We start from the raw sequence: 25,798 nt of genomic DNA, 5'->3' as shown, positions 1-25,798 counted from the left end.
TTCGATTGCAGAATGAGGTTCGAAAAAGAGAGGTTGTCTGATATTGTGATTAAGTTGTATTCGAGGATTGAGTTGATTTTCTTGCCCGTACGCTACCTTCTCCCATTGGTTTTTCCAGTTTTCAGACTATGAGATCTCTTTCCAGCAGGTCAAAGACAAGTTGCGTTTATTTGTGATGTGCAAGCCCGGCCGCGGGTAACAGGCAGTGGCGTGACGGTAGCTGACGTTATTGCGCGTGCAAATGTTATAAAATTGACGCTGAACCGAAATACATATTTTTCACTTTTTTTCTTCGTCAGTTTAACACTATTTAATTCTTTTAAGAAATCCACGTCTTATTTTAGTACCGTCAACATCGCTCATCGCAACAAAACTACTGTAAGCTTTCGGTTAGCGTTGCTGACCCTTGATCACAGGGTAATGAGTTCGATTGCCAGCCGAGTTAGATTTGCTCCACCTGGGACTCTGTGTGTGCGTTTTGTACTTATCATCTTTTTATCATCATCGATACGCAAGTCACCTAATTGGCGTCAACTAAAAAGACTTGCAATAAGCGGCGAACATCCTGGACAGGGTCCCCTGGCCAAAAAAACCATTTGCACATTTCATTTCATTGATACGTGAGCACAGACGTGGGTAACAGCTAGTGATTCTATGAAAGGCAATGAATTTCGAATCTGACGTAGCTCACTGGCTGCTACAAACAAGCTATCACGAACAAGATTATTCCAGAATTTTCTTCGTTTTTTTTCATTTGTGTGCAATAATAATAGGTATAGTATCATATCTTTCTTTGAGCTTAAATCAGTACTCGACATACCGAGTGTAACAAAAATATGTTCGGGTACAACAAACCGTACTAACCTCCTCCATCCTCGCATACACTACTCAGCTGCTTGTTGTTTCAGCGTTGCGCCGTGTGCGGAATTGCGTTGCCAATAAGTCGGAAACCAATAACCGATTTAGACCGCCAGCCCGTTCCGTTCCCATTAAGTCGCTTCTTCTACGGACGGCCTTATTGTTTATCAGTTGCTGGGGCTGCTGGGTGTGTGACAATCACAATTTGGTTGGGTCCAACAGCGAGCCGGCCGGTGTGGCCGAGCGATTCTAGGCGCTTCAGTCTTGAACCGCGCGTCCGCTACGGTCGCAGGTTCGAATCCTGCCTCGCTCATGGATGTGTGTGATGTCCTTAGGTTAGTTAGGTTTAAGTAGTTCTAAGTTCTAGGGGACTGATGACCTCAGATGTTAAGTCTCATAGTGCTCAGAACCATTTGAACCCTTTTTTTTCTCCCAACAGCGAGCAGTCCCATCAGCGCCTAACATCTGACAGTAGTTTGGATGTAGAGTACCTATATGTACATCATCTGATCAAAAGTATCGAACACTTGTAGTTTGTACGTAGCAGATCTACATGTGCGCTTTCCATTCATAGGTATCTGGAGACTTATTAATGGAAATTAATATGGGGTGTACCTTATTTTCGACTTTATGACAGCTTCAACTCTGCCTGAGTACACTTTTCCACTTTTCGTGAGGTCTCTCAATGTCCGTGGAGGAATGGCAGCCCATTCTTTCTCAACAGCCGAAACTTAGAGAAGGTACTCCTGTTGGACGCTGGGGTCTGGAGTGAACTCGACATTCTAACTTATTGCAAAAGTGTTCTATAGGGTTTACGGCTGCGCTCCGGGCAGTTCAGTATGTTTTAGGAAAGTTATTGTCCACAGACCTTTGTGTCACTGGTGCTGCTGAATGACAGTGTGCATTGTCATGCTGATACAAACGATCAGCGTTTCCGAACTGTTCCTCCACTGTGTGCTATACACAATTCTGTAAAATATGTTCATATCCTTCCTCATTTAGCGTTTTCTTAAGCGCAATAAGGAGAGCACAGCCTAAACATGGAAAACACCCCCATACAGTAACACCACCTCCTCCCTACTTCACTGTTGGCACTACACATGGTGTTCTGTAAAGTTCACCAAGCTCCACTGAATTGGCACAGGCTATAGCGTGGCACCTCCTTCCAAGCCATTCACTTCCAGTCATCCAATATCCAGTAGCGTGGCTTTTTACACCAGCTAAAACATCGCTTTGCACTGACTACAGAAATATGTGGTCGACCATTGAACCGTTTTCATTTAACTGCCTGAATTCATGCATTTTTACAACGACTCTTCGCAGTGGTCGATGGACCTGTCTGTCAGCAGGTGAGGTCTACCTGGTATTGGTTTAGCTACGGTTGTCTTTCGCATTTCAACGTCACAGGCACACCAAGAGCAGTCGACTTGTGCAGCTTTACAAGGGCTCAAATGTCCCCGATGGATTTGTTAGTCATGTAGCATCCACAGGTCAGACCACTGTAGTGTCCTGCGGTGGGCAGGAAAGAACTAACGATCAAGTTGAACACACTTTATTGTAACTAAAACGCCTTCTTGGGATGCACTAATTTCCAAACGCAAGAACAACAAGAAGCACAACAATTGTTGTGGTGGCAAAAACCAGATAAGAGTAAAAGACATTGAAAAGAAAATAATAACCAAAATAACCAAACCCTAAACAATGACAAAGATACAAGTTGGTACTGAATACTACGTCGAATGTCCACTAATCCAGCGCCAGCGTTGGTGTTGGCCAGAGCTGTCCTAGCTGTAGGTACACACTGCTGATCTGTCTCTGCTGGCGTGCTTATAACGCCGATTCGGCGGAGTGCTGCACGTAGTCTCATTAGTTCCAATTGGTGGATATCTGTCACATGGCTTTTCACGAAGTAGTTCCATGTTTATGCGGAAAGTCTCTTGTCGTTTACATCCATTAGCGATGTATTAGTCCGTCCCCAGTAGCTGAGTGGTCTGCAGGGCATATGCCGATGACGTTGCATTTATTGTCAAGGACAACGACGAGATAGAGAAAGCACTCGACATAATAAACAAATATGAGCAAGTATCTGGTACGAAACTGAATAGAAATAAGTCTGGCATAAAGGATATTGGAAGCGGATTAGGAGTTTCCATTCATGGACCAATAAAGGAAATTGTCACCACGACAGGCCTTGGGGTGGAGTATACAAGGAATATTCGGCAGACCATCGCAGTTAATTACAGAAGAATCCTCAACACCATCCGTGCTTGTATACGTCAGCACAATCTCCGTACTCTTGATGAGGTACAAAGAGTGGCTCTCGTCAACATCTATTTATCCTCTAAATTAAATTACGTGGCGCAAGCCCTGCCAATGCCGAGGGAAGTGGTGAACAGGATTTTGGCTGCTTTTGGCCACTTCGTCAGCCGCGGCCACATCTTCAAAGTCAAGTACCAAACATTGACTGTACCGACTGAGAACGGTGAATTGAATTTTACAGACGTGTACAATAAAGCACAAGCATTGTACGTCTGTAAAACATATAAACTGTGGAAGCGGTCAGTCAACAGTGTTTCCGCATTTCTGTTAAATGAAATAGCGCCGGCCAGCCAGGACGCCCCAATAGACGTTCACCACATCCCAAATGAACTTTACCACTTAAAACATTCCTTCGTAGAATATAGCTACATTAGACTAGGAACACCCGAGAAAGATGTCATCAAAGTCAAGAAAATATACCAAAACTTAATGAACTTTCAGGCCAAGAACATCATAGAACAAAAATACGTCGGTCACTCTTGGCATGATTTCTGGAGGAATATACACCACCCGCATCTACCAACAAAAGTGCGGTCATTGTGGTACCATTTTGTGCATAGGAAATTTCCAACGAACTCCAGACCACATTCCATTCATCTGGCTGATTCCCCTTCGTGTACCACTTGCAATCTCATTGACACAGATGAACATCAATTTGTCTGTGGAAATGCAAATAACATATGGTGGTCAATCATGAAAAAATTAGCAACTATGCCGAGAAAACCGTCGTATTTAATGACGCGATCGTGTCTTTTATACCCGGAAGAAGAACTATACCCCACCTGGAAGAAAAATGCCATCAACAGGTTGAAGGGACAGGCGGTATCTTACCTGCTGTCCAGCAAAGAAAGGAGCGAAGGAGAGTTTTGGACGTACATCTCCGACCGGCATTACAAGCTACTATGCATGCATAATTATTATGAGACATACGCCAACATCCTCAGAAGAACAGTCATGTGAATTCCATTTTCGATTATACGATTCAGAACATGAAGAAACGAGAGACAATTTGATCTTTGAAAAACAAATACGATCAAGTGACGAACATCACTATCTGGTTTAGACTTGGATTTTTTCTAAAATGTCAAGCAACCTGTAATTAATTTTAGCTTGTTTTATTACTTTTAAATGTCAGATGAAAATTATGTACTACTGTGGAATGTTATGACCAATAAATTGAAAAAAAGTGGTCAGAGCGACAGTATGTCAATCCAAAGAGCCGTGGTTCGATTCCCGTCCGGGTTGGAGATTTTCTCCGTTCAGGGACTGGGTGTTGTGTTGTCCTAATCATCATCATTGGATCCCCATCGACGCGCAAGTCGTCGAAGTGGCGTCAAATCGAAAGACTTGCACCAGGCGAGCGGTCTACCCGACGGGATGCCCATGTCACACATTTATTTACCGATGTTTTGGTCTGAGCTCTTGAAGGGAGGTCGGCAGTCCACCTTGCTTGTCTGTCGTGCGGGCCCTCTAACAGAGAAGGGACCGCTACGACAACCACGTTGGAAATCTACTGACCAACCCGTTCTGCTGTTACTACTACTCTACTGCAAGACAATACCCTCCGCCTCATTTTAATCTGTTGGGTGCGCCTCTCATGACATCTAGTGTCAATTCCGCATTATATAGGGGTGTCTGGATACATTTGATCAGATAGTGCATATTACAAATAAATGAATATAGTTTATTCTTTCCGTCGATTGTCATATGCGATACAGATTTCATGTCTGAGTTACAATAATTCTTTCGTAGTGCTTTGTTTGTGTGTCTGGCAGTGTACCATCTTCCTTCTTTTTCTGCCCAGTAAGAATGCCTTGAGTCACTCTTTGTCAGAAAATACAGGGCGCGGCACGTAAAACCGGCCAGTCGTGCGAAACGATAATGTTGCAGTGCGTGGAAAACGAGAAACGCAGTCCAAACAGTCACACACGAACTAACCATTTCCTCTCATGCACCGATTCTGCACAGAACTTTGTTGTTGTGTGAGCTGCAGCCGAAGCCAGTGAAACTTGTTGGAACCACCAATTGAGAAAAAGGCCTCCTTGTCTAAGGCTGGGTTAATGTGAATGTGTGATAATGCCGTATTCGTTAACCCAGCGTTATGCCATTGTTGAAGCGTTCATTCGCAGTGGATCTTTTGTGAAAACAAAGAATTTGTTTCGGGATGACTTTCCATAACGTCTGTGCCAACAAAACACACCATACAGGAATTGATTGAAAAATGGCGGAGTACAGGATCGGTTCAAAATGCTCCCAGAAACAGACCACCACCTGTCTGCACATCTGAATTAAAGAGACAAATGCAGGAGGTAATGACAAGAAGTCGTCGTAAGTCAACAGGAGATTGAGTCAACAGGTTCATGCGAGTGAGAGAAATTGCAGACATGTTTTAAGGGGACTGAAGTTAAAAGTGTACCGGATAAGAGTTGTGCAAGAACTGAAGGTGCCTGACCTGCCAAAGAGAGTGCATTTCTGTTCATGGCTGTTGAGAAATGTTGCCAGTGATGTCTTGGACCCACTAAGGCTTTTCATGAGTGACGAGGCGTGGTTCTACCTGTCTGGGTACATAAATTCCCAAAACAACTGACATTGGTACACAGAAAATCCACACGCGATATGGTGTGTCATTTCTGCCACACACGTTATGGGGCCCATATTCTTTGAGACGACAGTGAATAGTGACGTATATCTGGGAATCATGGAGGAGTTTTATTCAAACTTGGCAGAAGTAGAACCACAATTATGTTACTCCAGCAGGACAGTGCAACATACCATATGTTAGTTGCATCATTGTCCCAGTGCATGAGATGTTTACATCAGAGAGGACAATCAACAAAGGCTTGTGGCCTCCTCGGTCACTAGACTTGTCCACTTGTGACTTTTATTTGTGGGGACTTCAAAGGGAAGAGTATACGAAACAAATCCATACACAATTGAAGATCTTAAGACCAGGATCCAGGATGTCATCAATAGCATCACAAGACAAGCACTGGCAATAGTATATGTGAATCCTATGAAGCGTGCTCACATGTGTGCTGAAGTGGGCGGAGGACACTTTCAGCACCTACTATGAAGGTGAGTAATCTATTCAATACCTTACATTTCATTTTACGTTCACATGTTGACTTTACAGGCAGGTTTTACGTGTCACGCCCTGTACTATGAGTAATATCACCTTAAGTTGGCTGAAACATTGTATCTTGCTTTTTATTATTTTTAGATTATGTGCTAAGTTCTGAAAAATCCCCGATTCTTCCGTAACTTACTGAAGAAAGGCAGTAGCTGCAATAATCCCTGCATTAGACATTGGTTATGGACACATAACCGTCCTTATCGACGGCGCAGGGCGTGTTTGAGACTGTGTTTACCTTACTGACTCACCTCAGTTATTGATCTTGCCGGCTCCTGCTGATTACATTTTTGCCCGGAATTTCCGAAGGGATAAAACAATGACGTAACGAGCGATAGAGTTTACTCGTATCTCGCATATTTCCTTATATATACTCGTAGTCGGCTCTTCGTCAGATCGTATCACAACAGTGCTTCCGATCAGAAGGCGTGCTATATCAGGAAAGGTATGTCAAACAATTTTTCTGCTTTGTGTAGGATTACCAGATCGCTTTAACGAAATATAGGACAGGAAGACACAACATTTAGGACATTACAGAGAAATGTAGTACAGGAAGGGGCAATATATTCACAGTTTTATACTTTTAAAACATAAATACCTTGTATTCAGTACATGGAGACATTAATGTTTTCTGCGGAGTTTTTGCTGTGTTATTCAATATCTACGTAATTTCCTTACCATACCTTGGTTTAATTCGAGTACATCATAATATCCACATCTGTTCATATTAATCTCATAAGTTGCTTTCAAGATACTATCCATTCTGTGTAACTGATCTTTCAAGTCCTTTGGCGTCTCTGATAGAATTACAATGCCATCAGCGAAACTAAAAAAAATTTATTTCTTCTCCCTGAAATTCAATTCCTTTTCAAATTTTCTCCTTGGCTTCCTTTACTGCTTGCTCCGTCTTGCTTGTGCAACATCAGGGGTAGGCTGCAACTCTGTCCAGGGCTGGTTTAAGGCCCAAGCGACGCAAGTCGCTGCTTGAAGGACGTCAGAGGCACACAACAGTACGATTTCTATGCAGGTCATATCACAATTATCAACGGGTGCTTGAGGCGCCATGTGCAATATTTTTATACAGTGCATACCACAGTTAGTAGCGAAAATTAACACGTGTGAAAATGTATGAGGAGAAAAGGGGGCAGATGAGGGCGCCACATGATGAGTCGCTTGTATGGAAAAATGTTCTCGAACCGGTTCTGACACTGTCACTCCATTCTGAAGAACTGCTTCCGTTTCATGGGCTGCAGTCTGGTTCTGTACAAGTTATGGATAATTTTTTCGCTCACTGTGTTTTGTCCCTTCGGAATTTTAAAGAGTATGTTTCAGACAACAATAGCGAAAGCTTTCTCCTAAATCTACAAGTGCTGTAAATATAGGTTTTCCTTTCTTCAACCTGTCCCCTAAGATAAGCTGTACGGTTAGTAATGCCTTGCAAGTTCCTTTTCCTGAACCTAAACTAATCTTCCTTAGCGTCGGATTCCTAAAATCTTCTCTTAATAATTTTAGCCAGTATTTTGCAACCATACGTTTTAAACTGATAGTTCTGAATATTCAAGTTGTAACCACTATCCACATTGACAGCAATAGAGAACGAGATGAACTACTTAGCAACCCACAGATTATGGAGCCCCAACTAATCTGCTTTTGAACGTCCCAGAACATCAGGAAAAAGAAAGATCTACTCAAGATTCTTTTGCCATTGCTGGTTTATGCGCGGATGAATCAACAACGTGAGGCCTTCCTCATATGTATGGCATTTATGTTTTGTCTTACATTCCTCCCTGACACCGGACAGTTGGTTAAAAAGTAGGCCACGTCTGGGATTTTTCAGACGTCTGGTAACCCTCGTACAGATGCAACAAGACATACAAGTCAGGATATGCATTTTTATTATTCCAATCCGGTGGCAATAAGCAAAGCTTATACCCAAGTCCCCCTGCCAGTGTAGTAGCAAAACTAAAAATAACTGCAATGTTTCGGACTGACTGACAGACGTGTGATCTCTAGTGCTTGCACCTGTTGGTGGTTGCAGTTGATGTAACAATCTGCGGTATATCAAACCAATTAAGTTCCAAGATATTCGACCGAACAACTCAAGCTTCTGCAGCACATTATTTGAAATTTCCTAATTCTATAATACAGATGTTAGCTTTTCGTAGAACTAACAACAACGGTAGTTCCTGTCGTCAAAATCAGATCAAAATACCGACATGGAGGCTTTAGTGATGAGTGCTCATGCATTTTCCTGCAAGGAACAAACATCGATCTTTTCGTTAGTTGTTAGTGTTCTGGAAAAGGTTTGCAATATATTGTTCAGATATCTACAAGAAGTGGTGGTACAAGATCTGTCCGATAATTCACGCTGCACTAAAAAATGCATAACACACTCCTGTTTTCATTCTATGTAAGAGCTGTTGGTCAGGGCCGGTTCGTGAATGTTTTTCCACGAAAGCGACGTATCATTTCGCACCCTCCCTCCGTCTCCCCTCTTCTTCAGACATTACTTTCTTTACCTAGTACTCTTACTCATATTTCTCATATAATAAATATAATGAGCCCCATCCAATGCTGAAGGTAGCATTCACGCTACCCACAGAGTGGATCTGAGTTCGATTACTGCTGACAGAGCCATTTAAAACTGCCACACCCGTCACTGAAATGGCGTCAGATGACAATACACTTTAAGACAAAAACAAAAAACTAAAGAAATAAAAAAATAAAAATCAACGCACCTGGAAGGAATTATCCGAATGGGACGCAAGTCGGTAGATTTTATGTACATCTACAGACAAACAAGTGAATACAATTTCAGAAAAATTGGATTATTTATTCAAGAGAAGAACTGCACAAACTGAGTAAGTCAACAACGCGTTGGTCGAACTTTGACCCTTAGGCAAGCAGTTATTTGGCTTGGTATTGATAGACAGTATTATTGGACGTCCTCCTGAGGGATATAGTGCCAAATTCTATTCAACTGTTACGTTAGATCGTCAAAGTACTGAGATGGTTGGAGTACCATGCCCATAATGCTCCAAAAATTCTCAATTGGTGAGAGATCCGGCGACCTCCCTGGGCAACGTCGGGTTGGCAACCACGATGACAAGCAACAGAAACTCTCGCTGTGTGCAGGCAGGCATTATTTTGCTGAGGGGCAACAAAACAGGATGTAGAATATCATCGACGTACCGCTGTGCTGTCAGTGTGCCATGAATGACAATGACCCTGCTACGAAAAGAAATGGCTACCCAGACCATCATTCCTGGTTTTCACAGCAGGACCCCTTTGGGTGTCATCCGTAGCACCCTTATAGTACAGCAGTATGTCAACGATATTCTGCATCCCGTTTTGTTGCCCTTCGTGGCAAGACATCCTGGGCTTACATTTCAGGAAGATAGTGTCCGCTCACATATGGCGAGAGTTTCTACTGCTTGTCTTTGTGCTTGCCAAACCCTACTTTGGCCAGTAATGTAGTCAGATCTCTCCCCAGTTGTGAAAGTTTGGAGCATTATGGGCAGGGCCCTTCAACAATATCGGGATTTTGACGATTAAACGCGCCAGTTGGACAGAAATTGGCACTGGATCCTTCAGGAAGACATATAACAACTCTACAAGTCAGTGTCAAGCCTAATAACTGCTTAAATAAGGGCCAGACGTGTACAAACACATTATTGACTTGCTCAATTTGCGAAGCTCTTTCTCTGCTGTAACCAGCCCTGCTCTTGATGTAATTGACGAAGGTTTCCAGTGCTCCAACACTAACTGTTCATAAGTAAATGTACCCCGATAACTGCAGCCAGGCTTGAACAGAGAAAACAGCATTTATGCATCAATATTTCCGTCATACGTGGACCGCAAGAGATAGTCGCAGTACTAACATCGAGCAACATTTCTTCTCTTCTGGAATCAGTCTACCATTGAAAAATCTACCATTGCAAAAATGCACACTTCATTCCGATTTAAGAAGGAACGTCATGCGAACATACATAATTGCAGACCAGTATTGCTGATATCAGTTGTAGAGTTTTAGAACATTTTTCTTGTTCACGTACATATTATGGCCTCTGCGGGGTTTGAAAGTCTCATCTATAGGAATCAAAATGGATTCTGTGAACAATGGTCGTTTGGAACACATCTCTGTCTGTTCATCCTCGAGGCACAAAACGCAGTACTGAAGCTCAGGTTGATACCGTTCTAACTCTTTGGACGACAATTTAAGTGTGAAGTAGATATACTAACTTCCACTCCTTTCACGAGATGACTAACTAGTCCGTAGCCGATCTTCTTCTCTGGCTTCTGAAATCTCTTTTAACTTCTTCTCCGAAGAGTGGTGCTAGGTACAGGAATATTTAAAATTCTCCCTCTACTTGTGAAATAAGTAGACACTCTAAGGTTGCTTTTCATCAACTAACGATATATTAAAGCTTCATACCGAACAAAGTTCTCCCTTCTGACATAAACATTAGACTTCTTGTAAGTCACTCGTATGGCCTCATGTCAGAAACAAATCTAATTACATCCACAAAAGAGATGGCTTAATAACCACAACTCTATATCACATGATTCATTAAATACGTCTTGCCTCTAGCAAAGTTGGAATAAGAGTTTTTTTAGAGTTATTTTTTCACTAACAATAGCTACTGACACTATTACCACAGAGTTACATGAATACTCCATGGTCCTTTCGTACGCATTCACTAAACATCGATGGATTGCCCGACAGGTACCTGTCGGTGCCATTCGACCGCCGCGTCTACATTCTTCCTGCGACTGAATTTAAACCTGCACACACAGACATGTAGGTAGGATTCCGCTCTCTCACACTCATTATCTAAAATATCGTGTGCTCGAGACGGTAGAAGGGTGAGTGGTTCTAGAATTTACGCAGAAATTCTCGAAACACTACACCGTGCTCCTTGACTTTCGGAAGGCGTTCGATACAGTTACAGTTACACACTGTTGTCTAATGAAGAAGGCTCGAGTGTATGGAATATCAGGCGTAGCTTTGTGGTTGGAGTGAAGAATTTCTAGCAAGCAGAAAACAGCACTTCATTTTTAATGGAGAGAAATCTTTAGATGAGAAAGTAGAATAATAAAGTCGGTTGTGCTGCATATATATCCCATTGTGTAACGTCCGAATTTCCATAAGGTTGCTCGCAGATGAGATTATACACTATAAAATTGTAGCGAAGTACAAGAAGACCTGCAGAGGATCTATACTTGGGGTAGGAACTGACATTTGACTTTCAACATAAACAAATGTAAGTTTTGTGTATAAATAGATAGAAAGATTCAATATCAAATGAATAGACAATTTCGGACCAACCTCTGGAAGCAATCGCGCCCATTAGATATGTGGCGTATGATTGCAGAGAGATTTATAGTAGAACAACCACATAAAACTAATAGCAGGAAAGGCAGATGCCAGACTGATATTCATTGGAGGAATCCTCAGGAAGTGTAGCCTAACCGTAAAGGAGGGTAACATATGAAACGCTCGTACAACCAATACTTGAATATTCCTTTTCAGTCTGCTAAATGTATCAGAAAGGATTACCTGCTGGGGTAGCCAAGAGCGCTGCTTCCTGGACTCGGGTAGGCGCGCCGGCCAGCCTGGATGTGGTTTTTAGGCGGTTTTCCAGATCCCACTAGGTGAATACCAGGTTGGTCCCCATGTTCCGACTCACACAGCTCGCAGACATCCATGGATTACACTCGACGCAGACAGTTGGGGTACACTAATTCCATGCCGGGGGGTACGGGGAGGAGGCAGGAAGGGCATCCGGACACCTTTTAAACATTAAACATTAACATGCCAATGATGGCTGACCCTGCGTAACTGCAGGACAAGGCTCAAGCGACAGATTGAAACGTATCAGAAAGGATTGACAGAGGAAGTAGAAGAGAGCCAAAGAAGAGCAACAATTTCTTCACATGGAAGTTTAGCAAGTGCGAAAGCATCAGGGAGATGCTCATCCAGCTCCAATGACAGACCTTACAAGCGCGGCATGGTGCATCATGATGTTGATTAATGTTATAATTGCCTGAGTGTACGTCCTTAGAAGAGTCAACGTTTTTCCGTAAGTTTAAGAAGCACAACAGATACACTTAACAGAGACTTTACTCAACAATAATATATTGTCCTTCACTATTAACAGCTGTCTGCCAATGCTGGAACGACTTTTTGATTCCACGACTGTAGAAATCACGTGGTTCTGAGGCGAAGAGCTTGTTGAGCCATGTTCGGAGCGGATTTTATTCTGAATGGAGGTTCCTTGAAGGTGGAAAAGATAAAATCTGAGGGCGCAATATCAGGTGCCTAAGAAGGGTGCAGAATGACTTCCCAATCCAACTCTTGTATAGTGTTTTTTGTCAGTCTAGCAGAATGCAGGCAGGCTTTATCGTGGATTAGCATCACTTTACGCAGTCGTTGTTCTTGGACTGCGTCTGCAAGACGTCTTCGTTGTTGACAAAAAATGTCAGCAGTGATGGTTACACCTCGGGAAAGCAATTCGTAGTACACCACACCGCCACTGTTCCACCAGATGCGTAACATTATCTTTTGTGATTTCGTAGACTTTCCTGGCGTAATAACTGCTGATATTCACGCGCGTTGCTCTGTCCGTGGCGTATAAAGGTTTCCGTAGTTGTGGCTGGAATTCAGATTCGGCGAGGCAGTGCACGAGCATTAACTCACCTGAAGACGGCGGCCAGCTGGTCCGCCGAAACATTGTGTCTGGACGACGACATGATCCGGCTGCAAACCCGTGAAGAATATCATTATCTTTTGTGGATGAGCGCAAGTCTTTGTACTGGTAGATGCTGCTCTGTTTGGGCTCAGACAGTCCTTTCTTTTCCTTATATTAGCATAAAGACATTATTTCTCTTCACCAGTAACGATACAGGATAGGAATGGTCGGTGTTCTTCACGAGCCAACTGATGACGAGCAAGCAGAGATGCACATTTGACCACATGCTGATTTTTGGGATTTTTGCTTACAGCATGTGATATCCACATACCCGATTTTTTAACCTACCCCAATGCATGCAAATGTCGCACGATGGTTGAATGATCACAGTTCTCGAGTACCCTGGATCAGTCTATTAATGCATTTAAACGATTGTCATCAAACCTCGAAGGTCTTCATGAATGTGGAGAGTCACTAACGTCCAAACGATCCTCCTTAAAACGAGAAAATATTTCCTTGCCCTCCTCTGTCCAATGGCCTTATCCCCCACACACAGCGCAAATGTTTCTGGCTGGCACTGCTGCTGTCACCCCTCTACTGCACTCCAGCAGAAGCTTCTATCAGAAATGCTCCGATTTCTCCTGTTTGTACTCCATTTTCTAGTGTCTACAGCTCCATTCACTATCTCCAAATGACGATATGCAAATTCAGCTTGCAACAGTGAATTACAAATAAAAAACGACAATCGATAAATAAACCTTTAGCAACTGGAATACCAACATGCAAATCAAAGACGCTGCAAACCAATGCACCGAACTAATATATCTCGAGAAAAATCAAATGGTTCAAATGGCTCTGAGCACTATGGGACTTAACTTCTTTGGTCATCAGTTCCCTAGAACTTAGAACCACATAAACCTAACTAACCAAGGACATCACACACATCCATGCCCAAAGCAAGATTCGAATCTGCGGCCGTAGCGGTTCCAGACTGTAGCGTCTAGAACTGCTCGGCCACTCCGGCTGGCCCGAGAAAAATCCATGAAGGTTAAATAAGGGAGATTCGAACTCAGAAGGAGGCTTATCAACATTTGCATCTGGAACAGGAAAGGGGGGAAATGTTAGTGGTACAAAATTTACCCTCTGCACGAATCATATGGTGGCTTGTTGAGTATAGATAGAGATTGGTCAGTCAATCGATTACCATTACTCTGCAGTCTTTCAGTTTTAATTTGTGCACATCTCTGTGAGCAGAAGCTGCCAACACAGCATTCTGAAGTGCTAAATGGGTAGTTCTTTCCAGCTCCACTCCTTACACTGATAGTTGACTAAAACAAATACTCCACCTGCCAAAGTCCGAGCATCGGATGACAGCGTATATGATGATTGAAGTCTCCCTCCTCAGTATTGGTTCCCGCGCAATGCACACACAGTGCTTGCACTGTAAGTGAAACATCCTGTTTTTATGATGGACACACTAATTTTTTCACCAAATTTATAGCAAATTCAGTCAACGGCATTCTTAAGTGCCTTTATTTCCAGTTCTTGGCGTTTCCATTCTGCGTAGCTCGACTTTAAACTTTCTCTACTACCAAAGACGAAAACTACGAAGGGCGTTCAACAAGTAAGGCAATACTTTGTTTTTTCTCGACCAGTTTCGGTTGAAAAAATGAGGAATTTGTTAGGGTAGATCGCGGGATATTCCCGCTTCAGCCTCTACAGTTTCATGAAGCTCTGATAGATGGTGGAGCCACATGTAGCCCACAAAATGGCGTCCGTAAAGGAGCTCCAAGTACATGGCATTCATTGAATTTCTTTTGGCGGAAATCCAGAGCATTGCAGAAATTGATAGGCGCTTGTAGAATGTCTAAGGAGACCTGGAAGTGAACAAAAGCACAGTGAATCGTTGCGTGAGGCATCTGCCATCATCCCAACAACGTCGTGCAAACCTGTCAGATTTCCTGCGTGTCAGCCAGCTGTACGAAGCTGTGCTACCCTCAGGAAATTGAAGAAACGATTGCAGCGTGTTCGTCATCACAAAACTGCAAATGAACGTCTCCTTATTTATGACACGGCAAAGCCTCACACAGGTCTGCACACCTGAGAGGAGCTCACAGGCCGATGACCTCAGCAGTTTGGTGCCCCCCCCCCCCCCCCTAAAAGCTCATAAAACTTCGCTGGACTCTTCTTCCTCGTCCACTCATCCACTTGACAGCCCAGATCTCACACCTTCCAACCTCCACCTGTTCAGCCCAATGAAGACTGAACTCTGTGGGAAGAAGTGCGTGAATAATGAGACGGTTATAGATGCACCAAGATATTCATTCTGACATCGACCAGTAGGGTGGTACCACGCAGACATACAAGCCCTCCCTATAAGGCGGACTACGCCCATCACATATAACGGAGATTATTTTGAAAAATAAGGTTTTGTAGTCAAAAGCGTGAGGAATAATGTGGTGTGTTGGAATCCTGAATAAAACCAACCTACTTTTAGAAAAAAATATGTGTTGCATTACGTACTGAATGCCTCTCGTGCTTAAAATCATCTGGCCATGATATGAAACTTTTACATCATGAATTGTAAACACAAATGTTCAGGTTTTAGTCAATATATTGGATCTTTTAACGACACAATATTTCTATGACTGACCTAGTTACCTCCTCAGTTACTGTCAACGATTTACAGTTTGTTCACTTTCTGCACTCCTTTTAAGATTGTCAGTTGAAGCTTTTGAAGAAGACAACTGAAGAAGTTGCAAAACATATAATGTGTATATGTGGAGTCAATAATCCCTGTGAATTTCCCAAACTTACCTTTGATCATAAATGAACAGAACTTCAGTGCACATGAGCTGATTGTATGATGAAGAGACCAAAATTATGATGCCTAAGGCATTTGTCCGACAAATGAGCAGGATTAATATTCCTAGAGTGAAACACTAATTTTAAGTCATAATCTAACATTTGCTAGGCAGGTCACTGCCACAAACTGCATAGTGTGGAAAATATAAACTACATTAGGTTGATTGCTGAAAAGGCTGTTACAGCTGAATGTTTCAGTTCCAAACAACGTTATCTAGAACCAGTACAAACACACTCAACTAGAATTGCCTTACATTACACTGAGTTCCAAATCAAAGTACAGGTTCAGAATAGGGGGGAAATGTATTTCAGAACAGGTGTATTGGACGCTTCAGTGAAGAGATACAAACTGCTGATCTGCCCACCAGGCTGAGAATTTATTTCATGTTGATGACTATTGACCATCCACATATGACGAGTGTGCATGGTATTTTTCTGTTCCATTCGTGTCTGGAGTGCGGAAAGAATGATTGCTTAAAAGCTTCTGTGAAAATTGTAATTAGCCTAACATTGTCTTCATGGTCCATATGGTACTGAAAAATTGGAGGGTTGTAGTATGGTATACACTATCTGAACAAAATTGTTTGGACACCTGTTAGTGGACATTAATGTAGGGTGTGTCCACGCTTTGCCTTTATTTAGGCTTGAACTCTGCTGGGGAGAGTTTCAATGGTATGACTAAAAGTCTATGGAGGGATGGCAGTCTATTTTATCTCAAGAGCCAAAACCAGAGAAGGTAGTGCATATGCAATGGACCAGCAATAAACACACTCTATCCCTATGAATCATTCACACCCTTATGCATATCCAGTATGCATGGTATCATCCATAGTATTTTTCTCCAAGTACCAAAAACTTCTCACTACATGGTAGCACTAAACGGATATGGCACACAGACATCCTATCACTCAAAACTGCATATTAACTTAGTGAGACATGTGTCCTATAAACTACTAAAGGAATAAAATACGTGCAGAAAGAACTATTAGATTTAACCCATTCTCCATTCAGAATAACATCATGGTACTGGACGTTTAAATCTTTTTAACAGAAATTTTATGGTAAAATGACAAAAGTGAATACATTTTGAGTAATCACTTAAAAATTTATGTTACTGCAACATCAACAATAGTGCCATTGTTAACTGAGTTACATCTTTTCTGTTGATGTGGGTAGATTAAATTGAATATAATTGTATTTCATGTTGTCAAACAATAAGGTATTGCACTATAAGCTACATTAACTGCAGGAAATGCATCATTATATTCACAGGTTTTGTGATTTTGACAGAATGTCGCATCACGACCCTCATCATCATGGGCCTCATGATCCACATGGACCGCATCATGACCACCATCCACCACCGCATGACCCGAGGCCACATCATGATGGGCCACCTCCAGAGCACCATGGACATCATGGGCCACCACATGAGCACCATGGGCCCCCACATGAGCACCATGGACACCATGGGCCACCACACGAACACCATGGTCCTGGACATCATCACCCACCACCTCCATAGTTGTCCAGTAGCCTACAACACTAATTTGTGAACAAATTTACATTGTATTATTATTGAAAATGCTCTAATAAATTATTTTGTTTCTTAACAAGAATTTCTAGCATCATTCCAAAACTTTACTAATACATACACATGATAACCTAATTAAAAATTTGAAGAAAAAATAAACCAAGATTTTTACTACTCTAGTTCAGGAAAACTGTTCTGCAGACGTATGTAACTTGGATAAAATCTGTTTTACTAACTGTTAGCTCGGCATATCATTTACAAATTTAAATGTAATAACCTTTTTCTGCTTAGTGGGTACATAAGGAACAAAATCAGTAAGGTATAATCTGAACAAAAATGTTTACTGTCAGCTACTAGTTATGTTGTATCAAAGAAAATAGCTTCTGACATCAGCTGTGTGTTCTTTTTATTATTATTACAAGTGAATTTAGCACTTAGAATCACACTGCAATTTTATTTCTTTTTCTTCTCCTTCGCCTGGGGTTTCCTTTGTTTCCAATATACCTTGAAGCGTATGTTGTCCTGCTTCTCTTGTTCTTTCGTCCATGTTTGTCCACTCTGGCTGGAAACATTTCAGATTTTATTCCTAAATGTACGTCTTTCTAACATTTGAGACTATCTGATGTTCAACTTTTCTAGATCTTTCCCAATTTTCTGAACATGTTAGATTAGTTTTCTCTTCCAGAGATAGTTGAATACTTATTTCATTTACAATCTCCTAACATTTGCTGCCAGCTTCTAAAATCAACAGAACTTGAAATTCTGGTGATACACCTGTCTGCCACCTTTGGGAGAAATGCTGCTGCTGCTGATTCCTAACTAAATTCAAGGCTGGAAACTTGCCCTGTATAAGCCTCCATGCCATACATGGTCCATGTACTGCCCACCATAGGTGCTGCCCCTAACACTGGGCTTGTGGTGCTGCCCATAGTAGAACACCCCAATGGCATACCACATTCAAAGGGGTGCTGCCCAAAGTAGAAAACCCCAATGGCATACCACATTCAAAGACTACTTTCAAACACTGGATCCAGCCACATCAAACAACTTTGTGTTTTGTTGCGAGATAGTACTCAGTTCCACATTCTGCTATGGCAAAAACCCTTGTCCCTAGTACCTGCCAACCTAATTTCAATTGCTTCCTTACAAAACACTGATCCAAAAACCACACATACGATCAAATATCATGGTCTCATCAAATTTAGTCCTATATTCCTCCTTTAAACAATGTTCTGGTACTCCTGATTTTTTAGGTTCTTGTACTTTGTGTAGTGATAAAGTTCCTCACACCTGTTTTGAACTATGTGAATTGACCAGCCAGTGCAAGCTTCTTCACATTGACATGGACTTTTGCATAAGTCAGCCTTTCCAAATCATCTTTGACAGAGCCGAGTAATGTCCTAACCTCCTTAAAATTCTTACTCTGTTGAAGCAGCAGACAGGCACAATTTAAAGACACTTACACAAAGCTTTCGGCCACTGTCTTCATCAGAATAAGAGAAATGAACACCATTCATACTTACAAGTAAGCATGCCACATGCACTCATGACTGCCAATTATGCCAGCTCAGGCCAGAAAGCAACTATCGTCTGGAATGGAAGCATCAGTCTGAAGTGGGTGGGGAAGGGAAACAGGAAGGGGAAGGGGAAGGGAAAGAGGAACTCTGGTGGAGAGTGCAGGGACTAGGATGCCAACAGGCACAGCATTAAGAGGTGCAGGGAGATGGGGAAAAAAGAAGCAGAAAAAGAGAGGAGCATGGAAAGATGGGTGGATTCTTGTCTCCCATCTTCTTTGTTTGTAGAGGGTGGCAAACAAAGAAGATGGGAGACAAGACTCTCTTTGTTTGCCAACCTCTGCCAACACACCTGCCCATTCTTCCCTGCTCCCCTCCTTTTCCACAACTTTTTTCCTCGCCTCCCAATGTACTGACATTGTGATGCTGGCATTCTAGTCTCTGTTCCTCCCACAAGACAGTATTCTACTCTCTCCCCAACAATACATTATTATCATTTCCCCTTCCCCATTCCACCCAGACTGCTGCTTCCATCAGAAGAGATTGCTGCATTCTGGCCCATGCTGCCGGAGTTGGTGGTCATGTGTGTGTGAGGCATGCTTGCTTGTGCATATGAATGGTGTTTGTTTCTCTTTTGCTGATGAAGGCTGTGCCGAAAACTTCCTGTAAGTATCTTGTAATTGTACCTGTCTACAACTTAAAGAATCTTCTTTATCATTAGTAGAAATTTATTTTTCCCTAAATTGTTGATATTCCTATCTGGAGTTTCAATTGTCTGTTTTTACACATTTAAAGGATATGCCCTCAGCATGAGGAACAAAGGCCCCAGATATACAGTCGAGACAGTGTAAAGAGATCCCTAACATCCTGTAGCACTGTGGCCTGCCTCCAGCTATGAAGTGCTAATGGCTGAAGATGAAAACAGTAGCTGTCTACAGAGCTGTGACAACAATGAGAAGTTGCCATAGAGATGTTTACAAAATTGTGTTACGTTATTCGTTGTGGTAGGCCAGCAAAGCTGCCCACTGCAACTGACTCAACTATAATCTTCTCTTCATTTGCCTCCTGGGTAATCCAAACTGCACAGCCCAATGAATCTGACTTTTGGGGTATCCATTTTCCTTAAACACATAAGCCGAGTGTACAAGTTCCTGTGTTATATTGCCCACATTGGAAACAGCATATTCTCTGTGTACTAGAGTCCTAAGGACACCAGTGCATTGGTGTCACAGATGGAAACTTTTTACATACAAATATCAATCAGTATATGCCAGTTATCAGTGAACACTATGTTCCAGAGTACCTTCAAGGTTTTTAGTTGAAGTCACCCATAAACTGATTAGGAGCATCATGTCCATGAACATAGTCTCTGAAATTCTTTCCATGTTCTGACATATTTTTCCATTGCTTCACAGTTTCATCTGTCTTCAGTCCAGGGCACACCCATGATTTTTCTTGTAATTCTCCTTTCTGAGACTTCTATGTTCCCCAAGACAAAGTTCATCATGAAGATATTCTATTGTGACAATAGTGTTATAGTGCATTATTTTGGCACTTCAGGAGAAGTGCTTCTTATTATATACATTTTTTGTCAATCCATGTGCTTCCAGAAAGCAAATTCCCTGTTTCCATACTTAACATTCAGTGTCCAACAGCTACTATTGTAATCATTTCTCTTTCTCTTGTAGACTCTCACCAAAGTATCTGAACTTCTTGATACTTTCAGTCCACCCTATTCCTGTTTTAAGACATTTTAGTCCATGTTTGTAACTGCTCATAAATTTTGTCTTTTCAGCTGAGATTCTGAGTCTTATTTGAAAAGATTTTTTCTCTCTTTGCCATCCTGAGCATCCCATTTGCAGCTTCACTGATTCCTGCACAGAGTTCTTGTAAGCTTTACCAAGATACAGATTTCTGTGGTTGCTTCTTCTGGGCTTTCTGATAGTACCATAGCATAATCAGTAACTGCCAGGCAGCTGACTTTACTTTATCATGTGTATCTCCCCATGCAGTTTGAGTTTATTCTCTGACTATACAACTATGTTTTACAAATTCTCATGACTTTCTCTAGAATATAATTGAATAGGAATGGCAAAAGGCCATCCTTTGTCTTGTTCCTCTCTTCATTATGAATGGACAAGAGAGTTGTTCCCAGAAACTTTACTCTGGAGCTTGTTTTTGTTAGGATTCCTATGACTACATTTGCTTACTTGCTATTGATTCAGAAATCTGCTATAATCATGTTCAAAGTCTCTCTCTGTACACTAAACTGAGAGCCTATGAAAGACAACACAATTTCTCTTGTTGTCCAGCATTCTATGGCAGATTACTGATTTAAGTTGAAGACCTGTTCACCATTATTTACTTTCAGTCATGTGATGTTTCAAGGTGTACTAATTATTTAGTTATCTTAGATTAACACTCAAGCTGCCTTTTGTGTACCTTCTTTGATATTCCCCTAGTTGTTTGTCCAGTGCTTTCTCTACTCTACTTAAAACATCCAATTTTATAAGCAACTGAAATGACAAAAATGTCTCTGTAGCTGTTAATATCTAGCTTATCCTCTTTCTCGTGGAGCAGATGGGATTTCCATTATTTCAAGATTTTCTTAATTTACCAGATTTTCGCAACATTTCAATGAAAGTTATCAAGAACTCCTGCCTCCATTCCTTTAACAGTCCAGCAGTTATTAGACCTCCTCCACTTGCCCAGTTGGCTTTTTAGATTTTTGATGACATTTCTGATTTTCTTTCTTTGTGGTTCACCATCTTCTGGGTTTTCTTTTCACTCTTGGATTTCTAATCTAGATGTTGGGAATAGACAATTCAAGATATTTTGAAAGTATCCAGCAAGTATCTCACTGTTTTCTTCACTGTTCAGTCCAGCTTGTCTATTGATTTTGAAAACTGATACTTGGAGCTTAGTAACCCTGAAGTTTGTCTTTGAAAGTGTGATAGGTATCTTCAGGCTTGTGCTTAATAAAGTCAGTGTGGAGAATTTTAACTGCACTGTTTAAATGATCGTTTAGACCTGTGGAATATTCTGGACATTTCTAACCCCTGTTGTCCAAATTCTTCCGAAAGTTCTGTTTTTGCTGAGGGTTTCCATCTTCCCCATTTCATGAACCTCTTTCTAAGTGGTTCCTCACATTCTCCATTCTACCTAATTTCCCTTTCTCTCTTCACCAACCTTAGTATTTCCTTTGCTGCTTTACTGATTCCTTTCGAGTGTCATTGCCAGCTTTTATTTAAGGTAGTGCAAATTTCTTCCCTGGACTTCTTAATGAATTCTTGCATGATGTTCATTTTGTTTATGTTCTGTTTCGTTATTCTGGGTGGGACTTTCTTGAGAGCTAGTGGAGCAGTTTATAAATGTAACAGTAGTAATAGAATTCACCATTTCTGTTCACCTTGACATTTCAGTTTTTCCTAAATACTAATATATGGTTTGAGTGCAATTTTCCTATAGATTGGGATTTAGGGATACCCAGCTTTTCACTGTTCTTGGGAATTCCCTGAATGATTTGACTTTAGTCTAAAATGCCATGCTCTACAAAGTTCTATGAGCCTTTTTCCATTCCTGGTTGTTCTCTTATGTGCCAGGCATTCCAGCATTGTCTTTGTAGTTCCTTTCCTTCCCTATCTATGCATTAAAACCACCCAGGAGAATTTTTACACTCTTCTTGGCTATCTGCAAGATCTCATTTTCCAAAAGATCCCACCAAGCGAGGTGGCGCACTGGTTAGCTCACTGGACTCGCATTCAGGAGGGCGACAGATAAATCTCACATCCGGCCATTCTGATTTAGGTTTCCCGTGATTTCCCTAAATTGCTCCAGACAAATGCCGGGATGGTTCCTTTGACAGGGCACAGCTGACTTTCTTCCCATCCTTCCCGAGACCAATGACCTTGCTGTTTGGTCTCTACCCCCCCCCCCCCCCTCCCAAACGATCCCAGATATAGTGCACTTTCTGGGGCGGGGGGCGGTTCTTCTTCTTCTTGTTTTTATTGGTTATGGAAAGCTGGCTTGGCAGCTGATAAAGTTATATTTCTTTTTTTGCATTTGATTGTAAATGGTGGTGGTCTTTCAGATTTCATTGTGAACTCTACATCATCATTCACTGTATTTTTGTTTACATGAACAACAGTCTTGAGCAGAGGTACATTTCCCATAATTATTCCTATTCCTGTGAATATTCTGCTGTGTTCATTGTACACAGTGTTCTTGTTTAGAAATTTGGTTTCCTGTACAACTAGGAAATAACTTTCCACATTCTTATTGTTTTCCTTATTTGATCACTAAGTTGGTGTTCAAAGTCCCATTGAAGTACTATATTGATCCAAATATAATTTTGTCAGGACAAAAAGAAAAACTCAAATGACAAAATTTTATGTCATGGTACTCACGAAAACTGAACAGTACGGTCACCCTTCATCACTACTTCTGTTTTGTTAATTACAGAGAAATGCCAGCCTCTTGATTAGGAGGCTTACATAAGATGAACTAAACAATGAAATAACTTTTGTAGTTAGTCTGTGCAGTTTATGATATTGCTTTTGGCGTATTATGTTATAAAAGTCTTTTAAAATTTGAACCAATATATTCTTACATCAGTTATTACTTTAAAGATTCATCAGATTAAGATGGAAATAATCAGGCACATCAACAGCTCAAAGCAAGAGTGATCTGAAAAATAGCTAGGAATCAGTCTAGAATCATTTTCAGTTTTGGTACACCTTTGAAATCTCATTATGTAATGTTTAAATTATTCAGACATGGTCACTTATGTCTGTTGATACAATTCTGGGAAATTTTCCACGGAATGAATATGAAGTTGATGTTCCCATAGGTTTAATTATTGTATAAAGCACCATCTTTTTTCCCCACTATGTTTGTGATCAGAAGTGGCTCTCCTTGAGTTGGAAGGACTAATAAATTCAAGTACTTGGCTATGTTTACTGTAAGTGTGAGGTTTCAAGATTCCACCACAGCCTGTTCCATGAATGAGAACACCCACTCTTTCTGGATGGCTAAAAACAAAATAAGATCTTAACATTGGCATCCCAACAAGAGAAGTAATGAATGACAATCCCCATGTGACAACACCCCTAGACCATCTTGGCTGTCTGGTACAATAAGCAATAGCATTACAGGGGTGCTTGGCAAGTCCTATGTATGACTTACCTCACATTAGCAGTGTTGTCAGCCTCCACACTTTCTCAACCTGTAACCTACCTGACTTTACCTGCAGTTGCAGCCACTTTTGTGTCATTTGCCATCCTATGAATTCTGTATATATTTCAAATCTTAAGGCTAATGTGGGGAAGTGAAGGTCTATTACTAAAGAAAGTCACAAAGTTCTGGTAAAATTCATGTACACATTCCTGAGGCATGTTGGCCTCTCTAAAACTTTCTTACAAACTTTTACAGACAATACCGTTCCCGTACTGCGTGACTCTGAATCCATTACGATCATGGCCATGCTGTTATGCTCCTTTGTGTACATTTACACCACTAGTGCAATGTTGTTTTCCATAAAAACTGAACCTGCCCAAGTTTAACTCACCCTTATTGTCTCTCTAACACTTGAATTATGGAATTATGCTTTTACCTAATTTTTGCTGATGCTCCATGCTTTAACTTAATTATTTACTGAAATAACTACTTTTTTCTTTGGTGAAGATTGCTGGTAGGATCATCCACCTTCCCCAGTGTGGAGGTGTGTCTATCTACAAATACTGTGTTTCAGTTTTTGTTCGCCCTCCCATGACTGTGTTCCTCTGTCTCCTGGCTTGCGCCATGTCAACACCCAACTTGGCTAACTACAGAATCACTCAGCACTGCCACCCCACAGTCTGCACTGACATGTCTCTTGACAGATACCAAACTGAATTCTGATTCACCTCTCTTAATTAAACTCATTACAACTTCTGTTTCATTGCTCATACAGAAACTGCATTTTCTTCTGCCATAATCAACTACTCATATTTACAGACACTGTAGGTTAAAAGTCACACTACACTGGGCTGTGGGCAATTATGCTCATCATTTTGCCATGTTTCAAGGTCAGTAATCAACCAAAGATGCTTCTTTTATGAGACATCTAAGAATACTGCTTTCTTGTCAGTGACAAGTACATCATATCATTTTTGAGGCTGGTGTTATAGAGGCATGCCAATGGGTGCCTTTTTTCTGGTGCCTAGCAGTAAGTAATGCGGTGGCATATTATACTCTTTGCATGGCCTTCAAACGACACATAAATGTGGAGCAACTACCATTCTGATTCCACTGAAGTGGCTTCTCTAGCAGGTGTGGATACAAAGGCATGGTGGTGGAAGAGGGTGGGTTGGGGGTGTAGGGGGGTAGAGTGGAAGATGTCAAGGGGATCAAGATCCAACACCAACCCCCTAAAAGAACATTTTACTAGCATCATTTGTATTTTTACATAAATAGATAGTGTTTCTTAGATATTAAATGGTATGAAAGCAATACAGAAATGACAAGAAGTAATAGAAAATCACAAGCAGACTGACTGGCTACAAGGAGTACTCCAGCCAATTGATGATGAGTACCCTTTGGCTGTACAAGGCAGCTCTCCTGTGGTTAGATGATGGTGACGATAAATGAAACTGGTCACCAGCAACAGAAATAAAACAATAATTGTGATTTGGAGTGCTACAATTTATTCTTTTACAAACCAAATTGCCGAAGTTTCAACATATTGTCACCTGATGATGTTTATTGAAATGAAACAACTTCTGATATAATAAACACATCTTCAGTACAGTTGTAGTAGTTTTTATTACTGTCACACTTCACATAATTATGCTCCATTCATCTTATGACAGAACTGTTATAAATGAAGAAATATATTATGCAACCTAGA

General features: G+C 41.3%; 1 long non-coding RNA gene across 1 annotated transcript; it reads left to right on the top strand.

Annotated features, from left to right (window-relative positions):
• The first annotated feature begins 6,666 nt into the window (after positions 1-6,666).
• On the top strand, positions 6,667-17,483 carry LOC126278378 (uncharacterized). Its single transcript, XR_007550695.1, has 2 exons — positions 6,667-6,752; positions 17,155-17,483. It is a non-coding gene; the product is annotated as an uncharacterized LOC126278378 (long non-coding RNA).
• The last annotated feature ends 8,315 nt before the right edge of the window (positions 17,484-25,798 follow it).

This window comes from Schistocerca gregaria, chromosome 6 (genome assembly GCF_023897955.1).
Source record: "Schistocerca gregaria isolate iqSchGreg1 chromosome 6, iqSchGreg1.2, whole genome shotgun sequence".
In the NCBI taxonomy this organism is placed as follows: Eukaryota; Metazoa; Arthropoda; class Insecta; order Orthoptera; family Acrididae; genus Schistocerca; species Schistocerca gregaria.
Note: the sequence above shows the minus strand (reverse complement) of the source record. Positions and strands in the feature narration are given on the sequence as shown.